General features: G+C 36.1%; 1 protein-coding gene across 1 annotated transcript in view; it reads left to right on the top strand.

Annotated features, from left to right (window-relative positions):
* Positions 1 to 22,843, top strand: part of LOC150089359 (NBAS subunit of NRZ tethering complex-like) — a 1,057,261-nt gene that overhangs the window by 538,655 nt on the left and 495,763 nt on the right. The gene's annotated exons all lie outside the window — the stretch shown is intronic.

The following is a 22,843-nucleotide window of genomic DNA, read 5'->3' as shown; positions in this document are numbered from 1 at the left end:
CACACTTCTTGATTAGACTGGGGTTCAAGCCCGTGACCACCAAATATGGAGGATGCAGAATGGTCGGGGAATGACCACTGCATATCCCCGGAGCAATATGGCCTTAGTTGCTAATGCTCCTAAAAACCAAAAAATAACAATAAATAATAACTCCATGATATGAAAAGTTCAAGCTTTTGAAGCAGCCGTGCACAGTGAGGGCTATGGTGTTTTGGAACCACATTTTTTTTTTTTTTTTTGCCTCCTTTATTGAGACTTTTTGCTGTTAAGCACAGTGATCAATGCTCCGTTTTACTGTACAGCTAATACATTTACACATGACCATTAATTGAAAATGTCCTTGGTTTCTCTGAAAAAGTGTTCTGCTGCTGTATGACAGTTGGCCACACACTGCTGTGGCTATTTGCAGTTATGGAATTTTTCTGAACTCATCAAAAATAATTGCAATGGGTGATCTGCAACACCACTGAAATTGTCATTTGGAAGAGCCATATCATTATGCAAGAATTAGGGTTTAATAAAATTTTTACATTGGATATGTTGTACCCAACAACTTTTGCCTTGATTTGGTGTCTGGCACTTATCTTTTTTTGGCACAGAAACAGTATTTTGGAAGCCACTTGTTTCAGTGTGATGGTGATATGGAAACAACAATAAAATGATTGGCTTAGATAAAAGATCTCAAAATTTTATTAACAGGGACTAGAAAATAATTCATTCCACAAGTGCCTCCATCATTGCCTAGACTGTATCAGAAAGTAGTGGGTAGTGTATAATTATGTTGTTTCATTCAAATTACAGACTTTAATAAATAACTTCAAATTGTGTGTGTTGCAAACTTACATTGAATGCCCCTCTGTTTTGTTCCTAGTGAAAATAGAAGAAAGGCCTTAGTAGCACCCTCTGCTTTTGGATATTAATCAGTAATATATCTCTGAGCTGCTGCTCTTTCTTTTGTTTTTATCCTGGCCATCATTTTTCTCCTTGACACCTTTCTTGGAAGACAATAGCTAAAATTTTCTTTATTTACAATTTTTTCATGTTATTAGTAGCATATAAGTTATTAACACTGTTTTTACATTAATTTGGTGTGTAATGTTTTTACTACTGATTAGGAAGCCATTAGGAAGTTATTTGAAATTTTTTGGCATATTTGAAGGGTATTCAGAATTACATGCAACAAATAATAGCACATTCTATAGCTAAAAATAAGAGAAAAATTTCCCATAAACATATGTCTCAAACATCTTTATTTCCAAGATATTAAACAATAATCATAAATAAAAAGAAACTGAAATAGACCTCTGAAAGGAAAACACTTAATGCAGCTGCTCAAAGTGTTTCATTTTGTTCATTGCAGTATTCAATGCATTGGATTTGCAATTCCATGGTTTGTCTTATCATTTTAGGGTTATTCTGAATTGCTGTCAGCAGTTTCCAAAATGTTTTTCTGTTCTTGTATTTTAATATGTGTAGAACAAACCATGAATTTCATGGGACTTCACTCAAAGTAATCTAAGGGTGTTTGAAGTGAATGTGTTTGTCATTATACTTGGCTGCTTTGACCAATGCATTAGTTATTGTTCACTTCTTCAAAACATCAGAAACTTCGCAGTAAAAAGTGGGCAAGTGCACTATCATACACAAATCACATCTTCTGCCATTCTTCAAGGCTGTGTCTTCTTTTAGTTCCAACAATTTGTTGCACAGAAAATATAGGTGTGCCATTTCTAAGAGCCTTGCTTATAAAAATGTAACAATTGATAAGGTTGTTCCCAAGAACACCACACTAGATATTAATGCAAAAGGTATTTTGAAAATGAGTACTGACAATCATATGTAGATAATTTTTGGCCCAGTTATGTGTGTTTTAAGAATTGAGAATTCAATTTCTTATAAATTATGATTCATCTGCAATCAGAACATAACTGAGAAATTGAGAATAATGTGTACCATGCAAACTTTGCTACCAACAAAAGTTTGTGTTTATTCATATGTTGCCACAACAATTCTTGTACAGACATATAGTGAAATGGATACGATCATGTAATGCTTGAAGACGAAACATTTTGATAACCTTCTGGTACCTGAGGTAGGAGATACTTGTACAGCATGAAGTAATTGATCTTTAATATTTGCAGTGTATTGAAATCGCTTTTTCAACCAGCATTTACTAGTCAAGGCTTCAGCATACCTGTTTCTCTAAGTCATATCTCTACAGCAGCAAATATTTTATGATTTGGTACTCATTAAGGTGGAAGTTTTTTGGCATATCTGAAAACTGCAGTTACAGAATCCTAATGATCCCTCTCCATAAATTAAAGTCATATCAGTTACATTGGCAAAAGTAAACAAGTTTGTAGTGTCTTCCCTGATATGAATTGCTCTCCCATAACATATACATTTCTGTAATGAACAAGGCAGTTGTGGAAACTAAAACTTAAGACACATTTACATTGCTACTTTGTTACTTACAACTGGGTAATTGTTATTGTTCATCTAAGTGTTGGCATATATGTTTTGTATTGTTTAAAGCCACTTTTTACAGCTTATTTTTATGATATAAATTTGAACATATAAATGTTCTGCCATTAGTAGTAGTAGAGGCATGTGTTGGAAGAAAGCAAGCTTATGTAGCATCAGCCAAAAAAACAACAGTAGGTGTCTTGAGCAAGAGTAGCCCCATGTCCTTTTCATTTTCCACTACCTTGAGTATAATACCACCCAGTCGATACATTACTCTGGGATTACTGCTACCCATATATAGTACTTTACACATGTCAATGTTAAACTTCAGTTGCACCTCTCAGTCCATCTGCTCAACTTTTCCAGATCCTGTTGCAGTAGCACACTGCACTTACTGTCATTGGCAACCCTGTTCACCTTTGTATCATCTGCAAACTTAACATTCAGCCTGATATACCTTTATCAATATCATTGATAACTATACGAAACAACAGTGGGCCCAACACCAAACCCTGGGGGGCTCCACTAATAACATTAGTCCACCAAGAGCAGTGTCCATTGATTACCACTCTCCATCTTCTCCCACTCAACCATCCTTTTATTCATTTTATATGCTTTTGTAATTTCTTGAAAATTTACTTTTTTGAAAAATTTTTATTGGAAATTTTTTTTTTTTTTTTTTATCTGTAGGGTCTGCTCTTACATTTGTTCTGTGCAATTTTTAAATATGCCGAAGAACTTTTTTTTTTTTTTTTAAACTGCCAAATTAATATTTTGAAATGCAGTGCATCTTTTTATTATTATTATCTTTCTATACATTAAAATAATTTTCCTCTTAGTGATATTTATGCAGCCACTGGGAGAAGTGGGATGTGGGTTACGTGGTAATACGTAACAAATACTAAAATGCATAACAGAAGCTTGTTTTACTGTTGTTAAACAAGCTTCTGTTTTAATGTGATCATGCTAGATGAACCTCGTGCTCACGCTTTGTTTATCTACCATGACCATGCGGTACCATTCTTCATTTCCATATGTAATGTATTTATGTATTCACAGCTGAGGAAGAGAGACACAGTGTTGAAAGCTTCTGTAAGTATTTTATGTTATCAAAAGCAGCGATATCCCCTAGTTATTATTATTATTAATAATATAATTTTGATAGTAGTTATTATCAGCCTATTAGCCCTTGCTATGTTATTATCAGTAAACATGGGCGCGTAATGAACATTTATATCAAGGACCTTGATTTCGCTATCAGGAACACTGGTCAACATGTAAAGCATTACGAAAACGAAAATACTCAATCTTGACTAATTTTATGCTGCTGAATGCGCAAATCACATTAAAATTTGTCGATCGGCTCTTGTTTTTGAATTACCATCGGATTCTCATATTAGTGAGTTACTCTACATTATGAACTATGACTCTTAGCAAAATGTATGATAATGCTGCAGTTTCAGTATCAACATGCTCTTATCACGTGATCATCAACTGTTAGCCCGCTCTGCATCACATGATAAGTTGTTGTCGTCTCAAATGCATCTTCAGCTCTGTTACAGTAATTCTCAAATACAGTAAATACTGAGTGATTTTTTTCTCAGTTAACAGTTGTTCTCTGTGAGATTCCTACTTTTTGCACAGTATTTGTGTTGTGTTGTGTAAGATTAATATACACCGTAATTGTGTGAATAGGCCAGATGACTTCTGTTACATATGTGGGGAAGTCACTTTAGCTTCAAGAAAGCATATCTTAACTCTAGCCATAAAAAAAAAAAAAAACAGCTCCACACGTATGCTGCACTACCTGTTCCATCAAACAAAATGTGTGGGTGAATCGAAAGGGATGTTTTATTCCTTTCACAGTGCCCATTATATGGAGGGAGCCAACAAATCACGTCACAGTCTGTTACTTCTGTATGGTGCCTCCTATTAGAAAAGGGATGACAATGAAGAAAAAATGTACAGTTACGTAACTATATATACCATCTGCAATTCAACCTGTGCCTCACGGTGAAGTACTATCTATTCCTGAACCACTCGACCCCTTTTCTGTACACTTTGATGAAGATGAAGGCACTGATGAACATCAACTTGATGTACATGAAGAAGTACAGCAGCTGTCTTTTATGTCAAGGGATCCACCATTTTGTCCAAACCTTTATGCTTCTGGACCATATATAAGATCACAGAAAGTGAGAGTAATGACCTCATCTGGATCTCGAACTGGTGATGAATAAGGCAGGAGCTTTTGGCTTTGAGGCAACAACAGTCGATTATTCTAGATCATTCTGTGAAAGTGACAACATTTCATACTCAAAATAAAGACTGTGATAAATTTTATCAAACAGAAGATGAATACACTGTTTGTAAGGATGTTGATGGTCTAATGGCAGCAATGAACATGCGGCACTTTCCCCCAGTATGGCAAAATGTTTATAGACACTTTTAAGGTTAGCCTTAAGCTGTGTTATTTATTACACAATAGATCAGGCCTGGGCAAACTTTTTGGCTGAAGGGCCACATTAGGAATTCAAAAAGAAGGCGGGCCGCACATAAAATACTATTTTTATATAACATAAAAAAAATTATTCTGTAACAACCAAGAATTTAATGAGATGAATGGAACTGTTTTACATCTTTTACCATTTTTTTAATTTCAGGTGTTAATTTTGTAGTTGAGATTCTTAAAACTTTTTTAACTAAATAAAGAATTTTTATTTAGATTCATGATGGAAAATGTTTGTTCACATATGTAGGTTGATCCAAAAAATAACTAACATTTTTCGGGCAAAATCTTTAAGTTCATCGAATTTGTCCGAATTAAGAGTATTGTAAAATTTACAGATTTCCTCAAGACGGTGCAATTCCCTTAAATCAGTATCACACTGCAGATCTATAATCTGAAGTTGTAGTTCACTCGGTGCACTATCAATTTCTATTGAAAATGGGTTGCGCACTATTGCCAAACTTGTCTCAATTTTTCGGAAGTCGCTATATCTTCGTGAAAAGTTGTCATTTAAAGTGTGGATAATTTCACAATATTTTTCAAATTTATTTTCTGGAATCTTCAGCAACTTCAAGTTTTAATTGAAATCCATTCAAACTTTTTACCATATCTTGGGCGTATAAATTTTTCCCTTGTAACACGGTGTTGAAAGTATTTAAGTGTGTCACGATGTCCAGGGTAAATGCAAAATCACAAATCCAGTTATTATCAGGTAATTCTGGAAAGTCCATAATATTTTTCAGTTTTAAAAATAGAATGATGTCACCTTTAAGATCCCATACTCGCCAAAGAACTTTTCCTAAGCTAAGCCATCAAATTTGGCTATGATAAGGAATATCTGTGTACTCAGATTCAATATCTTGAATAAAATTAACGAATTGTCTGTGTTTCAGGATCCTCGATTGTATTAAATTTACTAGTTAATTTTACTAGTAAATAAACTTTTACTAGTTAAATTTTACTAGATTTACTAGAATTACTAAATTTTACTAGTTAATTTACTAATACAAGATGTGACATGTTCAACTTTTAACACATTTTTATATAATACTTGTTGATATATAATACAATGAATTGTAATTAAATTATAATCAAGATAATTTTCGCAAATTTTATCCTGAATTTTCTTTAACGCTCCAACATTTTTACCTGTCAAACTTGGTGCTCCGTTAGTTGTTACGCTTACCATTTTGTTCCATCGTAAATTATATCTTGTTAAGCATTTTTCAACTTTTTCAAATATATCAGCTCCCGTTGTTTGGTCTTTAAGAGATTCAATTGAAAGAAGCTCTTCAATAATTTCAAAATTAGAGGTACATCCACGTATGAAAATTAATGAATGCACAGTATTCTTTTGGTCGTTACTTTTTTCGAGAGCTATCGAGTACCATGTTATGGATTTTAATACTAATAATAATTGCTCATTCAAATTTGTATCGATACATTCAATTCTTCTTACTATGGTTTGCCGAGATAAACTTGTATTCTCAAATTTGTGTTTAATATTAGGACATATGATTCCACAAGCTTCAGTCATACATTCTTTAATATAATCTCCATCAGAAAAAGGCTTGTTGTTTTTTGCAATTATATGAGAAATAACAAAACTTGCCTCTACAGTAGCTTCTTGTTCCTTAGTTAGCCGCGTAAACACATTTGGTTCTATAGATAAATTTTGAATCAATCCATCAGCAGCTTTCTTTCTTGCTTCCAGAGTTAAATTGGCACCATATTTGGAATGTTTAGTAGCGAAATGTCTTTTAATATTGTACTCTTTCAACACTGAGACACTCTCCCGGCAGATGAGACAAATAGTCTCGTTATTTATGTTAGCAAAAAAATATTTTGTGTTCCACTCTTCATTGAAGACGCGATGCTCTTGTTGAATTTTTCGTTTTTTATTCATTTTTAAAAGGGCGTAAATATTATTTTTGTTGCTACTGGCACCAAGATGATAACCGAAGATAATGCAAAAAAACTAACTGTGGGATGAGTCATAGAAAACAGATTGGAACTGCGGCCGGTCAGCAGTCCTATCCTATTACTCCGCCACCGCAGCAAAGCTGTTGTCATCGTCATCACTGGTTGTCTGTTACTGTAGTTTCACGTGGTTAGTTTATAATCGCAAATTATACCGTTATAAAAGCACATGTTGGCTCACTCCGGTTCACGCACAATTTCAAATTTTATCTCAATTTGAACAATACAGAGATGATAAAACAATTTACAAGTTGACAAATTTTATAATGTATTATATATACAAATTTATTTTTCAGAAAGGCGTCTCAAAAGGCATAAAACAAATAAACTTTTTTCGAAAATACAATTAAAGCTCGTGGGCCGCACAAAAAAGTGCGGCCTGCAGGCCGTAGTTTGTCTGGGCCTGCAATAGATGTACACTATCAGAAGTATGAGTGGCAGATATGTGGTGAATTACAGGTAATCAACATTTTATTAGGACTGCAAAAGGGTTACACTAAGAATTTTTGCTTTCTCTGCGAGTGGGATAGTCATGCCAAGGATATGCACTATGTAAAGGAGTTGGCCTCAATGAAGAATGTAGCATTTAAACGTGTGGCAGATCTGGCATGATTTCAGCCAACCTGGGCAGAAATCAGACAGAGCAGCCATCTGTCTAATTGTTTTGAATGTTCTAAATGAGTTTGGGTAAAAAAAGAAAGAACCGAATTGTATGCTAAAATGAAAAATCTCTTTTTGTAAGTGTATAGTGATTTGTTTCGCAAATTATTATAAACCAAAATTATTGTTAATTGAATATGTGAGATACATGTTACTGATTTAACCTGTTCCAAAACGATTTGAAGTTGAACTTTTTCACAGAAAAACTGTAACTTATAATATAGGATTTAAACATTTCATGTTAGTAAATAAATATCTATGCTAACATTCTTAAATTCGTTTACAGGGTAAGTCACGAAAAATTATCCCCATCAATGAAACTACAATACGATGCATGCACAAGTAGTTAAATGTATAGTGCATTACCTGCCGTTAAAGAAGATGTTGGAAATGACATCCTTGGGCCTCATGACAGTGCTCAGCCCATGTCAGCATGTTTTGGCAAATTCTCTGCAATACTGTACCATTGATGCCTGAGATAGCAGTACTAATGTTCTCCTGTAATTCCTGAAGAGTGTGCATTTTCGTCTCATAAACTTTCCTGTTAAAGTAGTCCCAAAGATAAAAATCACATATGGACAGGTCTGGGGAACGTGGGGGCCATAAATCTTTGCTGACAGTTCTTCCATCTGGAAAGACTTCATGAATTCAGGCCAGCATCTTGTTGAAATGTGTGGTTAATTGTGCATAAAAGCTTTCAAATATTGCAAGGTACACATCTGTGTTCCCAAAGAAGATGGGCCCTATGCTCCTTTGTGTTGATATGTCACACCATACTCTGATTTTTTTTGTTGTGAAGCAATTCTTCGTGGAGTTGGTGTGGATTTTCAGTTGCCCAGTACCTTGTGTTTTGAGAATTGGTGTCCACATAAATGAAACCAGGCTTCATCTGACATAAAATATTTAGTTGGATCAAGCATCCCATCAACGATGCTGTTGAGGAGCCACCTGCAATAATTTACATATTTCACTTTACCTGTCTCTTTTAATTCTTGCACGCACGTTACACAAAATGGCTTCAAATGAGAGTGCAGTACATGTACAAATGTCTGACTTACACTGACTTGCTGGGCTAATTTCCAGGTACTCTTCCTGGGGCTTAATTTCATCCTCTCACAAATATCGCACACTACAGTTGGCATACAAATAGATGGGGCTCTGTTCTTTTTCGCATTGAGGACACTTCCTGTTTTGAGCCACTTCTTTCTCAGTTGCTGTATACAGCATTTTGCTAGTATCCTGGAAGTGGGGAACTGTTCCGCAAACATTCTTCTTGTTTCCTTAAATGAACCCATACACACATATGCCTCAACAATTGTAACTCTTTCTGGAACTGAATAAGTAATAACCGCCACACACAATTGTAAATGACACACAAACTGGATTATGTCCGGCAAAACAGTCTTCCAACGAAATTGACCTTGAGGGGTGATGCATGCTACTAATCACAATAAAATTATGGAAATCACAGAGATATGTTTCAGTGAAAAGCCAGAGTACACAAAGACTTCAAGTGCTGATAAATATGACTGTAGGACTTTTGGATGCTGTGGCTGGCCGAAAACAAATGCTTGGACTTTAAAGTGCTTTAAATTTGCCCATAAATGATGACTGCATGCCCTATACAAGTGCTTTTCTTGGCTAAAAATATTGTTAATTGAAATCCCTTTGATCGTTGGCATAACTTGCGCAGGGATTGGACTTAAGCATATTAAATTATACAATTGGTGTTTTAAGTTTAGTGCTGTAAATTCTGAAGGTATTGATAACCGGATTGATACTAATTGAAAAAGAAAAGATGATTTACACAGAACTGGACTTAACTGCTGAATTTCTAAGGACTTTAAATGTTGGCATGGAATAAGAAAATGTGACATTTCAAGCAATCAGTATTATCTGATACTGAAGTTGCTGGAAATACCATACCTGCATAATTTAACTTGCATAATTTAACTCCTACATTTATAATACCAATGAAACCGAACTTTTACGGAAATCTTTCCTGATAAAACTTTGGTTAGTGGGGATGAAGCTAATGGTTATGGCTTTAAAGTTAATAAAAATAGCCTAAACATTCTTGTTTATGACAACATTGCAAGAATCATTGTCTTAAGCTTATTAACTGACAAAATATGAATACTTACACACTTTTAATGTAAAAAATTGTTTGTTTCTGGAGGGGAAAGAAATTTTATCAAAAGAAAAGAAGTTAAAGATGTTGTGTCTATAAGAAATTTGAAAGATAGGACAATAAACAGAAATATGGGAAGGGATATAGATGCATTCTGGGTGCATTTATTTGGAAACAGAATGTAAATAAATAAATAAACTCTCAGTAGATTCCAAATGAGAATTAGTAGCCACTCAGACAGCCCTTTCAGGGCTATTTGGCCTATATTGGTGGGTGGCTAGGTACCCAGTGGCATAGCAGCTGAAAACCCAATTGTGGAAATAATTACACAATATGAGAGATGCCAAGTGGTGTTTAATTAGTAGTTTAATATTTAATAAAAATTTAAGGCTAAAACCTCAAATTGCAGGAAAATCTACAGACTTATAATACATCAGTATAACCAGACAGGCAACTTGTGAAGGTATTCACAAAATGAGATGTAGTGAAACGATGTCGCTAACTTTGGCTAATTTATTGCATATAGAAATTGCACTAACTTAGTATGTTTGTATATTATCCCACAGCCTGAGGTTTTAGCCATGAATTTTTATTAAACATTAAACTAGTAAACACAGTTTGGTATCTGATATTGTGTAATTAGCATTAGTAGAGGCATTTGATGCAAGAAAGCAAGCTTATGCAGCATCAGCCAAAAAAAAAAATAAATAAAAAATAACCACTTCCACTTTACCCCTCTGTTCGTTCGAAATACCTGTCCAGCTGAGCCTTAAACTTATTTAGGCTATCAACTTCCACGACAAGGGATGGAAGTCTGTTCCACCAACCAACCATCCGCTGGCTAAAGGCAAATTTCCTCACATCTATCCTACATCTGTCTTTCCTCAATTTGAATTTATGCCCTCTCAGGTGATTATTCTGAGCAAGAGGAAGAATCCCATCAGCATTGAGCATGCTCAAACCATTCAAGGCTTTATACACCTCTATGAGATCACCTCGCTGGTGCCTAGTCTCCAGACAATGTAATTTGCAAAACTTAAGCCTTTCTTCGTAAGGGCACCCCTTTGTTCCATTCACTAATCTTGTTGCCCTTCTCTGTACTCGTTCCAGCATCTCTACATCCTTCTTGAAATGAGGCCTCCAGACCTGTATACAGTACTCTAGGTGTGGCCTGACCATTGCCTTATACAAGGGAATAATCACCTCCTTATCCCTGCTAGAAAAATTATATCTCATTGACAATACACCATGAGCTACTCTTGCAGCCCGTCTGCACTGCTCAGAGAACTTCATATCTGCCTGCACAACCATCCCCAGGTCCCTTTCATTCTCTACCACTGTCAGTGTAGTACCACAGAGTTGATACGTTGCTCTGGGGTTGCTGTTTCCCATATGTAGTACTTTACATTTGTCAATGTTAAACTTCATTTGCCACCTCTCAGCCCATCTGCTCAACCTTTTCAGATCCCGTTGCAGTAGCATAGTGTCAGTAGTGTCCTTGACAACCATGCCAACCTTTGTATCTTCTGCAAACTTGGACATTAAGCTTGATATACCATCATCAATATCATTTATAAATACAGAAAACAGTAATGGACCCAATACTGAACCCTGAAGGACTCCACTAATAACATTAGTCCACGATGAGCAGTGTCCATTGATTACCACTCTCTGTCTTCTCCCCCTCAACCACCCCTTTATCCATAGCAGCAATTTGCCTCCAATGCCACACTGCTCCAATTTGTGCAGCAGTCTTCCATGTGCAACAATATCAAAAGCCTTTCTAAGATCCAAGTATATAATATCAAAGTTATTCCCTGCATCCAGTTCTTTTTTTGACTGCATCATAGTATCCAATCAAATTGGTCAGGCAAGACTTCCCCTTAACAAAACCATGCTGTGTCTGAGCTATAACTGAAGTCTTGTCTAGATGATCCCGCAGTGCTTCTTTAACCAGTGCCCCCATTAATTTTCCGGGAACAGAAGTTAAACTAACAGGTCTATAATTACATGTGTCGCCCTTTGATCCTCCTTTGTGAATTGGGGTCACATTTGCACATCTCACATTATTTTCACAACTGGGTTGTTATACCATTAGGTGCTTACCCACCCACTGATGAAGGGCCAAATAGCCCTGCAAGGACTATCTATGTTGATGATATCCACTGAGATTAAATAACATTAGTCTTCTCTACTGGGGAAGCATTATTTATTTGAAGTATAACTGGAGAGGCAACTTATTGTGAAGGTATTCAAAATACGATATAATGAAATAATGCCACTGTAATAAATTTGATTAATTTACTGCGTATAGACATCATGCACTTGCACTAACTTACATCTGTAAATTTTCACAAAGTCTTGAGGCTTCAGGCCTGAATTTTTATAAAATGATTTCAATTTAGTATACGGAAATAAATTTCTATAAACTTGATATTGAAATTTGCATTAAACGATTCACTGAACTGATTCACTCAACTTAAGTAAATATATTAAAAATCAAAGTAAAAATTCTGAGTTAAAGCTTCAGTGTTACAAGAGTTTCGTGAAATGCTTGGGCTTATCTTAAAACTGTCAGTTTTCTGTAATATCACCAGTTCATCAAACTTTTGCTTCTCATTTCTTATTCAATACATGCTTCATTTAGACCAGTGGTTCCCAAAGTGGGCAGTACTCCCTTGCTTCATTACGCCCCCTAGGCAAACTCACCAATTTGCCTAGGGGACGAAATGAAGCAAAGGGGCATCTGAGGCCTGACCTTCTTGAGTGTGTTGCTCCCTTATTTATTATTGTTCAGGTTAGTGCATAGCATGAATATTTGTGCATATTTGTTAAGTAATTACATGAATGGTGTACAGAACTGACAAGATTCCGTTCTAAAATTGTGTTTGTTGAAAGTTGTACCAAATGTCTTTACCATTCACTGTGGTATTCATTGCCAACATCTGGTTGCAAAAAACCTCAGTGATCGCTTTCACAAGTTTTTACACATTGTTATTACTAGTGTTAATAAAATAAAAGCCCATGGTTTCAACAATAGACTATTCCAAGAGCTTTGTGTTGAGAATGATGAAGACTTTCAACTTTTGTTGCTTCATACTGAAGCTCGTTGGCTATCAAAAGGCAACCAGGCATAATATGGCTTTAGCAGCCCTTGTGCCATTAAACAACGTACCAACAACAACAAAAGACAACTGCATAAAGTGCTTTTATAACCTTTTGACACTGTTGTAAAGTTTTTTGAAGAGAAAGATGCTTTCCTCAGTGATAAACTTAAAGGTATCAGGCATGACATTGCATAATTATCCGAACTTATTGCAAAGTTCAATGAAATGAATTTACAGTTGCAAGGAAATTATATCAACTTTATTAAGGCGAAATCTGGCATCCACTTTATTTCAGAGTTAACTTTATTCAAGTGCAATATAGGCTGCCACAAACTATCAATTTCCGTCTCTGTCTGAGCTAGAAAAGATTGGTGGGGTACAGAATGATGATCTGCAAATCTTTTGTGACCATTTGAATAAGCTGCATAAAGATATGTCTGAAAGAATTAAGGTTCTTCTTTTCATAGAAATTCCAATCTGGAATTTCTATGAAAATGATGAATCCATTTTTAGATATTGAACAAGTTGGTGTATTAGATTTAGAGAATGAACTACTTAAGTTACAAAATGATATTGAGCTGAAACTGAAGTTTAAGAAATCTTATCAAGAGTTTTGGTTACAGAAGAAAATTTCTGATCACTATCTTGCACGATGGACAGCAGTTAGGAAGCTACTTATTACATTCCCAACTTTATATTTAGTGGAACGTGGTTTTAGTGTGGTCATTCAACTTATCTCCAAGCAAAGAAATTGACTCCAGATTACTGAACGTGGTGGGTTAAGACTCTAAGCAACTTTAAATCGGACATTGGGAAACTGGTGTTATGTCATCAAGCCCATCTCTCACATTAAAAATTTGACAGAAAAATGAACTTGTTACTAAATGTAGTATTAAGAATTTTGTTAAATGATTGTCAGATTTTGAAAAGCTAGAATCACTAGTCCAGTAATTTCAATATGTTGAATAAAACTTATTGGATTAGAAATAAATGTGCAATTAATCATTACTGTTTTGAATTATATATTTTTAATTATCTTCCTCGTTGAGTCGTGCAGTTTGCTGCTCTGAAAAATATTTTTAAAAGTTAAGACTTGGGGGCATTGGGGGATGCATTTATGGAACCAGGGGGGGCGGTGACTCAAAAAAGTTTGGGAACCACTGATCTAGACAGTTCAGTCATTGGAGAAGTCCATTCAACTATTTTGCAAAGAGGGAATCAAGGAAGTTTAATTTTTGGCTTCATTTTCACAAAATTTTATTACACAAGAAATTATATATATTTTTTTATTATGCAAGTTTCAGAGTCGTGGACAGAGGGTCAAATTGATATCCATTGTTAGCTGAAGCAACAATAATAAATTTGGTAAAAACGATATTATTTCAGATGTTAAAATTAAAAGTTTTCATAATGTAATTTATAATTTATAAAAATTGCAAAGACATAGGTGGCCCCAGAATCTTTGGCAAGTTTCAGAGGGTCAATCGGAGCTGCAAGACTTTTAGCTTCATATGCAGGCTGCAGGCAAAATAGCAGGAGTCTCTCAAACACTTTATCCAGTATTGGTAAAAATGCCATAGGACAACAGGCCTGATTGTAAAAAGCTTCCAGCATTTCCAACTGATGCCTGGACACATACAAAGAAGAGCAATTGATTTCCTGAATAATGTGGCAATGGGTAAAGTGTTTGAGAGACTCCTGCCATTTTGCCTCCAGCCTGCATATGAAGCTAAAGGCCTTGCAGCTCCTCTGCAGTTTGGATTCAGGCTTGGTTTTTCCATGATTGACCCTCTGACCACAACTCTGAAACTTGCAAAAGATTCTGAGGACACCTATGTCTTTGCAATTTTTATAAATTATAAATTCCATTATGAAAACTTCTAATTTTAACATTTGAAATAATATCTTTTTTACCAAATTTATTATTGTTGTTTCAGCTAACAACATTGTTTCAGCACACTGGTTTATATACATCACCCCTTTCAGGATTTATATATTGGATTATAGACTCACTTCTGATTGGATAAGTTTATGCACCCATTTTATTCCCTGTCAGCAAATTTGGGAAGAGCTATACCTCAATTTCATCTAGGCTTCAGGCAGTACTTATTGGGATACCAATTCACAGAAGGATCTGTCTCTGAGCTCTCAGTAGTGGAGCAAAACGCTGCCACTGTATTAGATCTGTCTTTGTCTAAAACAGGGACAAAATTCCATTATGAAAAACTATAATTATGCATTTCAATATTGAATACTATAGAACATTTTAAGAATGTGAGCAATCCATACTATTGACCAACAGGAGCTGTTATTTGCCCATTCTATAATAAACAGTCCCACCATGAGTATTCCACCACTACTGTCGGGAGTTGATTAGCCAGCTGACTCAAACGGGCAGCACACTGGTTTCAAATTGGCTGCAACACTTTGCATGAATTAGCTGACAGCTTAGCTGCTCCTATTCCACCAAGTAATAATTTAAGACAGGATGCTTAGCTACATACATATTCCAGACTCACCTGTTAACTTCAAGTCATAAAAAACTTCACAGCCCTAATAATACCAGCTAACAGAACAGAAAGGCAGGCAGGCCAGATCTTGTTTGCCTTTGTGTTCTGTTATTGAAACAATACATTACCAAGTTATTCAGGAAATCAATTGCTCTTCTTTGTATGTGTCCTGGCATCAGTTAGAAATGCTGGAAGCTTTTGCAATAAACTTGACATCCTAGACTAGTTACGACTTGCTGGATTATTGGATATATTGTATATCTGTGAAACATGGCTTGATTAGCAGCAAGGATCATTTGCCATATCCCATCTATTGGTTATACTGGGCTTTCACCTCTGGGAGAGATCATAGAGGGGAGAGAGAGTACTGACCCATTCTTTAGGAAATGGTTCTTCTTTTTACACTCCCAGGCATCGAGTGAAAAGTCCTAATGCCATGTTCTGTCAAGCCACTCAATTGTAACCGTAATTTAATAGACACAATCACAATCCATATTCCTCCTGAAATGACATGACAATATGACAGATGCTACAAATTGGATAATCAATCATCTGCATCCCTCAGATCTTAACTTAGTATGTGGAAAGTTCATTCATTCCTCCTCCAAACAGATCCAATCTAAAACATTCTCCTTACACATTTAGCATGCACAGGGCTTAAGCAAATCAACACCACACTCGACAAAGGTCAAAATTAGCTGGCAGCACATTGCCAACCAATTGATTTTATGTATAATCTTGTTCTTGCCACCATAGTATGCACTACTGAAAATGTCTGAATTAGCCTTTATTTCTGACCATGAATCCATCTGCTGTCATACAATGATCATAGTCACTGCTGCCACTATTTAAATATCGAAATCGAAGTTTATTAAAATATACATAGACCACATCTGTAATTCCATGGTCAGTTCAAGAGCTCTGCAACCATAAACTGCCCATCAATCATTCTCACTAAATGATTCAACCCCGTATTGGTTTGTGCATCCAAGAAGATTCGTATCTAATCAGATGAAAGCTTAGGGGATCAGAGTTAGATAGGCGTCTCTGTAGCCAGGTGAGCAGGAGCAGCAGTGCATAGCACACGCTTCTTGATTAGACCAGGGTTCGAGCCCGTGACCACCAAATACGGAGGATGCGGAAAGATCAGGGAATGACCACCGCATATCCCCGGAGCAATATGGCCTTAGTTGCTAATGCTCCTAAAAACCAAATAACAAACAAACTAACATCAGAGTTAGATAAGAGCAATAAACTGCAGTATCACACATGGAAACATTGCCAGACATCACTGATTGAATTCTGCTCTCTTGAGAATTGCATTCTCAAGAGAGCAGAATAAATCAAAAGCCATCAAAGCAAATTCTGACACCCCCTTCACAGAGCAAAAATTCCCTGTGAGGTGGTGGGACTTCACATGTATTTCCCAAAGTCATGAACACCCAACCTATGGCTGAATCATATCATGAAATTTAATAAGAATGATAACCAGCAATTACAATCCTTCCTACTTCAAACTCCAGTCAATGTCAAAATTCTATCCACCACACAAATCAGAAAATAGCAGCCGATCACAGTCAAAACCTCACCTCAGTGTAAACATTGGCATCACTCATTTTATTATCATATACCTCGGTCCCCACATCACTGATTCCCTCCTTATTATCATCAATGGTGTCACCCCAGACACTTTTTTCCAACTCATTAAAATAATTATAAATTCAGAAATTGCAAAAATATCTGAACTAGAACTCGTTGTCAATTCATGTCAATCTCAAACTCCTGTGACCTTCTGAAAATTGTGGAGGTAATGCTCCTTCCATGCCTAAGAAAACAATTCCACCTGATTCACCTCCAAGAATTCATTATGCTGTCCCTGCAAAAGTCCACAACCCCACAGTCTATTAGTAACCACCAACACCATATTAATTGCTTTTAGCAACCGTTCAAAAGTCACGATAACATATATAACTTGGAAGTTGCATTTGACTGTTTTAGTCTTCTACTTCATCTGTTAGCTGACCACTTTCAAATAAAAGGTGACATACCTTTTCTTCATTCACTGCTTCCTGAACAAACTATCAGGCTACACAATGATCACTACCAGTAGTCAAGAAAATTCGCTGTAGGTGTCACACAATGCTGAGCACTCCAGTTGCTGTCAGGCATACTCCCTCTTGACTTGAAGGTGATCAGAAGGGGCGTCAACCACAGAATAATGAGACAAATCCCAACTGACATCTTAGGAATTACATTAAATCTAGAAAGTGACACCAAGAGAAAGAAAGAGGATTCTGGATGCTCTTTTTCCAACAATAGCAAACCAGATTTGAGTTGCTGGGATGTACCACTAATGATGGATTGTCATTAGGAGATTGCTTCCACAGGTAACCCTAGTTATCCCCTCCCCCCATGCAATTGTATACTACATTTATGATCACAGAGTGTGGCTCCTTTAATGCCAAGCTGTGTCAACTAGGACTGAAGATTCTAAATGCACCTGCGGCACTGATCAGGATTGAGTGAACATTTTTTATGATTACCCCAATTACCTCAGCCACAGAGGCATGCTAATGACAAAAATAGGGCCACTCGTCTGGTATGAGAACCTCCTTATATCCGAGGAGCACAATTGCATTGCTTTTTCTGACTTCGTCCAGCAGGTTTTCTTGACCAGTCGAAGAAACCTTGCCTGTGACAGCTTTGCACTATGTTAGAACTTTTTGCCTAAAAATAGCTGGGTTGACTCGATCTTCAGTTGAACTTGATCAAAACTTTGGGGTGGGGATACACAGAGTAATAGATTAACGAGACAAAGGTGAAAGTGATTATTGCACTGCATCTATTGCAATGAGCAGCAACCTGAAAAGTAAGTTCTTGGGGATTTAAAGAACTGCTGGGAGTCATCATGAAACAAGTAAATACATGTGCTGCGTTAGGGTAACTAAGAGTAAAAACAGTTGTATGTATACTTGCATTACACCAATGCTAGGAGTATGGTAAATAAATTTGATGAATTTGAGTTGCTGGTGGAGACATTAAAGGTGAATACTATTCAGATATCAGAGACATGGTGTCACCCAGTTAAAAAAAATGCAGAATTGGAATCTGGGGAGTGAGATGTGTACAGAGAGGATACAGAGAATAGGAAGGGGGAGATGTTAAGCTGTTAATTAATATAGATGGTTGATATAGATAACAGTGCGATGTTGAGTCAGTTTGGTGTGAAATAAGCACTGGAAAAACAAAAAAAGGAGAGTTGCAGTGAGAGTTATAGACCTAATGATTCTGATGAGTACACCCATCAACTGTAGAGAGAAATAGAGTGGGCCAGTAAATCAGAATATCTTATAATGGGATATTTTAACTTCCCAGATAATGACTGGAACTTGTGGGTTGGTTATTCACACACTAGCAAGACTTTGGGGATTTATTGGATGATTGTTTTGTACTGCAGCATGTTTGAGAGGCAACCAGAGAGAGTAATACTCTTGATCTAGTTATCAGCAATGATTCTTCATGCATTAAGAATTTGCAAATAAAGGAACCACTAGGTGGCAGTGTACACAGCGTACTGATGTGGAATTTGCTCAAAGATGTAACTACCCTAAGGGGTAAGGGTATTTGTTTTGTAAAGGTGACTACAGTGATCTCAGACAGTTTTTTAATGATGTTCCAAAGCAAATTCTAAATGGGAAGTATTCAATGAATTAATGTTGGAATATACTAAGCTTTTCATGTTGACTAAGAAATACTGTTCAAGATCTAGTCCTAAATGGATGTCAGATGAAATAACGAGTCTCGTGGCAGAGAAGAAAAATGTATGGGATGCATATAGATTACAGAAAAACCAGCAGCCTATGGTAGATATAAGCTAGTCTGTAATAGTCACAAAGGAGGTTAGGCAAGCCAATGCAGATTATGAGAAATCTCTGGCAAAGGATGCAAAGAAAAACAGCAAAGATTTCTTTATTTAAGTCAACTCTAGAAGTAAGGGTATGGATCAGATTGGTCCACTTAACGTCAATGGTTCAACTGTTGATGTTCCTGCTCAGTAGCTGACAAACTGATTGAGTATTTTACCTCTATCAGACATGAGGAATTCTGTAGGGAAGTGGAGGACACCAGTTTATTAAACTCTAAGAAGTAGCGAAATGATTTTGTAATAACTGAATGCAAAGTGTTGAAGTTAAACATACCTGGGTAGTGGGATCTATTCAGTTATATTAAAAGGAGGTGGCAAAGAAAGTGAGCAAACCCTTAGCAATAATTATGATAGCATCCTTGGACTCAGGGGAGGTTTCATGGACTGGAGTTGTGCAGATGTATCCCCAATTCACAAAGGGGAGATGATAGGGTTACACAAGTAATTACAGACCTGCTAGTTTATCTTCTATTTCATGTAAAATAATGGAGTCACTGGTTAAAAAAGAATTGCAGTATCGTCTAGACAAGACTGCAGTAATAATTCAGAACACCATGGGTTTGTTAAGGGAAGTCTTTTTGGACCAATTTGATTTGATACTATGATGTGGTCACAAAAGAACTGGATGCAAAAAATAATTTTGATTTCATATACTAGTATTTCAAGAAGGTTTTTGATGGTGTTGCAGAGGGAAGATTACTGTACAAATTGGAACAGTATGGCATTAAGGGAAAGTTGCTACAGTGGCTAAAAGGATGGTTGAGTGGGTGAAGACAGCGAGTGGTAATCAATGTACACTGCTCTCCATGGACTAAAGTTATTAGTGGAGTTCCCAGGGTTTGGTGTTGGGCCCAATGTTGTTTTGTATATTTATCAATGATATTGATGAAGCTATGTCAGGCTTAATGTTGAAGTTTGAAGATGACACAAAGGTTGTCAGGGTTGTTAATGACAGTATGCTACTGCAACAGAATCTAGAAAAGCTGGAGTGGCAACTGAAGTTTAATATAGTAAACCCCCGCTATTCGCGGTATCTGTATTCGCGGTTTCGCGTATTCGCGATCGCCGATTTAATATAAAATGAAACCTAAAAAAATGTGAATTTTAAAACGCCGTGAATATTTTTCGCCATAAAAAACATGGGCGTGGCTAAAATTATCTTTCCCGGTCAAAACAGCGCTCAGTGGGTGGGGGTAGAGGGGTGAAAAAAATCGCGAGCGTGGATGTTTCTCGCTAATCCTTGTTCAGTATGTGTTAGTCATGGAAGGTTTCGTCGTTTGATTTTAATTTATATGTTTATAAATTGAATAAATTTATCAATTTATAAATTGATATGCTTACAAAAATGATAACTCTACCGTTTTGCAGTGTAAAACAGACTTTTTCGAGTGCGTTAACGGAAGAAAGTGACTTTATTGTGGTCAAGTTCTTTCTAACCCCTACAAAAATATGGCTACGAATAAAAAGAGAAATGTGAAAATATCAAAGAAGGTGATGACACTAGCGAATAAAATTGAGTTATTAGACGAAATTTCTAAAGGTGAAAGTGTCTCCTCAGTGGCAAAACATTATAAAATCAATGAGTCAACGGTACGATCAAACAAGAAATCGGAAGAAAAAATCTGCCGTAGTGTCCGTGAAACCGCGCTAATTGCTTCAAAAATTTGCTCTGTAACTCGTGATGTTAAATTAAAAAAAAATGGAAAACCTTTAAATCTGTGGATAGAAGACCGAATTCAAAATAAAATAAAATTCCGTTAAGTTCACTCATCATTCGTGAAAAGGCAAAACTTCTTTATCAACACTTTAGCGAAACTGGTGATAGCACTGGCGGGATGTTTTTTTTTTTGCTAGCAAAGGCGCTGATTTGAAAGATTTGTTTGAAATTTCTAATAAATATTACATTTAATATTAAATTGTTTCTTATTTTCATTTCGATGCCATATGCTTGCATTTCACTATGTACTGTCATATTATGAAGGTACATATAATACATACATAGACAAAATTTTAGACTAGTTTTTCTTATATATTTCGTACTTTGGAACGGAACCCCTTTATTACTATGGGAGCCATAACTCAGTATTCGCGTTTTCGGTATTCGCGACATTTCTCAGGAACGTAACCCCCGCGAATAGCGAGGGTTTACTGTATTGACAAATGCAAATTACTGCATATGGGTAGCAATAACTCAAGACAACTGCATAGTACTAAAGTCAGTGTAGTAGAGTTTGAAAAAAAATCTGTTGTAAATTGTGCAGTCAGTTTTGAAGTTTTTGATTAGTGCAGATCAGGTCATCTTGTTGATGGTATACAGCAATTTTGCTAGTAGAGATAATGAGGTTATTATCCCCTTGTATATGGCAATAGTTTGACTACACCTTGAGTACTGCATACAGGTCTGGCGACCTCATTTTAGGAGGGATGTAGACTTGCTAGAACAAGTACAGAGAAGGGAACAAAAGATTGGTAGGGGAAAAAAAGGGGTGCTCTTATGAAGAAAGGCTCTAAGTTCTGAAAATTGCAGCATCTGAAGACTAGGCACTAACGAGTTGATCTGATTGAGGTGTATAGAGACTTGAATGGTTTGAGCAGGCTTAAGGCTGATGGGATTCTTCCTCCTACTCAGATTACAAGTCTGAGAGGGCATATACTCAAAGTGAGGAAAGACAGTTGTAGAATAGATGTTCAGTAGTTTGTTTTTAGTCAGCAGGTAGATGATTGCTGGAATAGACTTACATTTGTTGTTGTGGAAGTTGATAGCTTAAATAAATTGAAGGAAGAACTTAACAAACATTTGGAGCAAATGGATCAGTGAAATAGAAAGTGGGTTTTTTTTTATTTTTTTATTTGGCTGATGCTTATAAGCTTGCTTTCTTGCACCATATGCCTCTACTAATGCTAATGCCAAAAAGTGTATTCCATCCCTGTAGAAGCAGTATTTCCTGTTAACATGCACAGACGATGCTGGAAAAAAATTCTACCCCAGAAACTTTTCCCAGTCTCTCCAGTGTCAAATTGATGGACTCAGCTCTCATCATATACTCTCTCTCTCTAATCGTAATTATGCTTCTGGAATATAAGCATTTAATTAATGATTACAAAGTTAATAATAATGACTATATGATATAGTCATTATTAACTTATTATATAGCCTCAGGACGAGTGCTGTTGACTGATACTAAATGCATGCTTATCCTGTCATCAGTAAATATATATATATATATATATATATATATATATATTTCTTTTTCATAATTTACTATGCAGCATGCTCTAAAATCTGTGAATGCCAAGAATGTCCTCGGACCAAGATCAACGTGAGCTTTGTTTAGTTACCATTCCTAGGTCCTCCCTCCACACGGGAATTGGCGTAGTTTGTTGATCTGAGATGGATGATATCCACAAAGGCTACCTGGTGCTTTTGAAAGAAGCGACCTAATTGCAGATACTATCATTAAAAGCAAACACCAAAACTGAATGTGAGAGATTTCTAAAATCTTAATCCTTCTTCCCTACACACTTCTTCCAGCTGTTTTTTATTCAGAAATAGGG

Source organism: Mastigoproctus giganteus, chromosome 2 (genome assembly GCF_048544385.1).
Source record: "Mastigoproctus giganteus isolate SK-2022 chromosome 2, ASM4854438v1, whole genome shotgun sequence".
NCBI lineage: Eukaryota > Metazoa > Arthropoda > Arachnida > Uropygi > Thelyphonidae > Mastigoproctus > Mastigoproctus giganteus.
The sequence above is the reverse complement of the archived record's forward strand: the minus strand, read 5'-3'. Positions and strand labels throughout refer to the sequence as shown.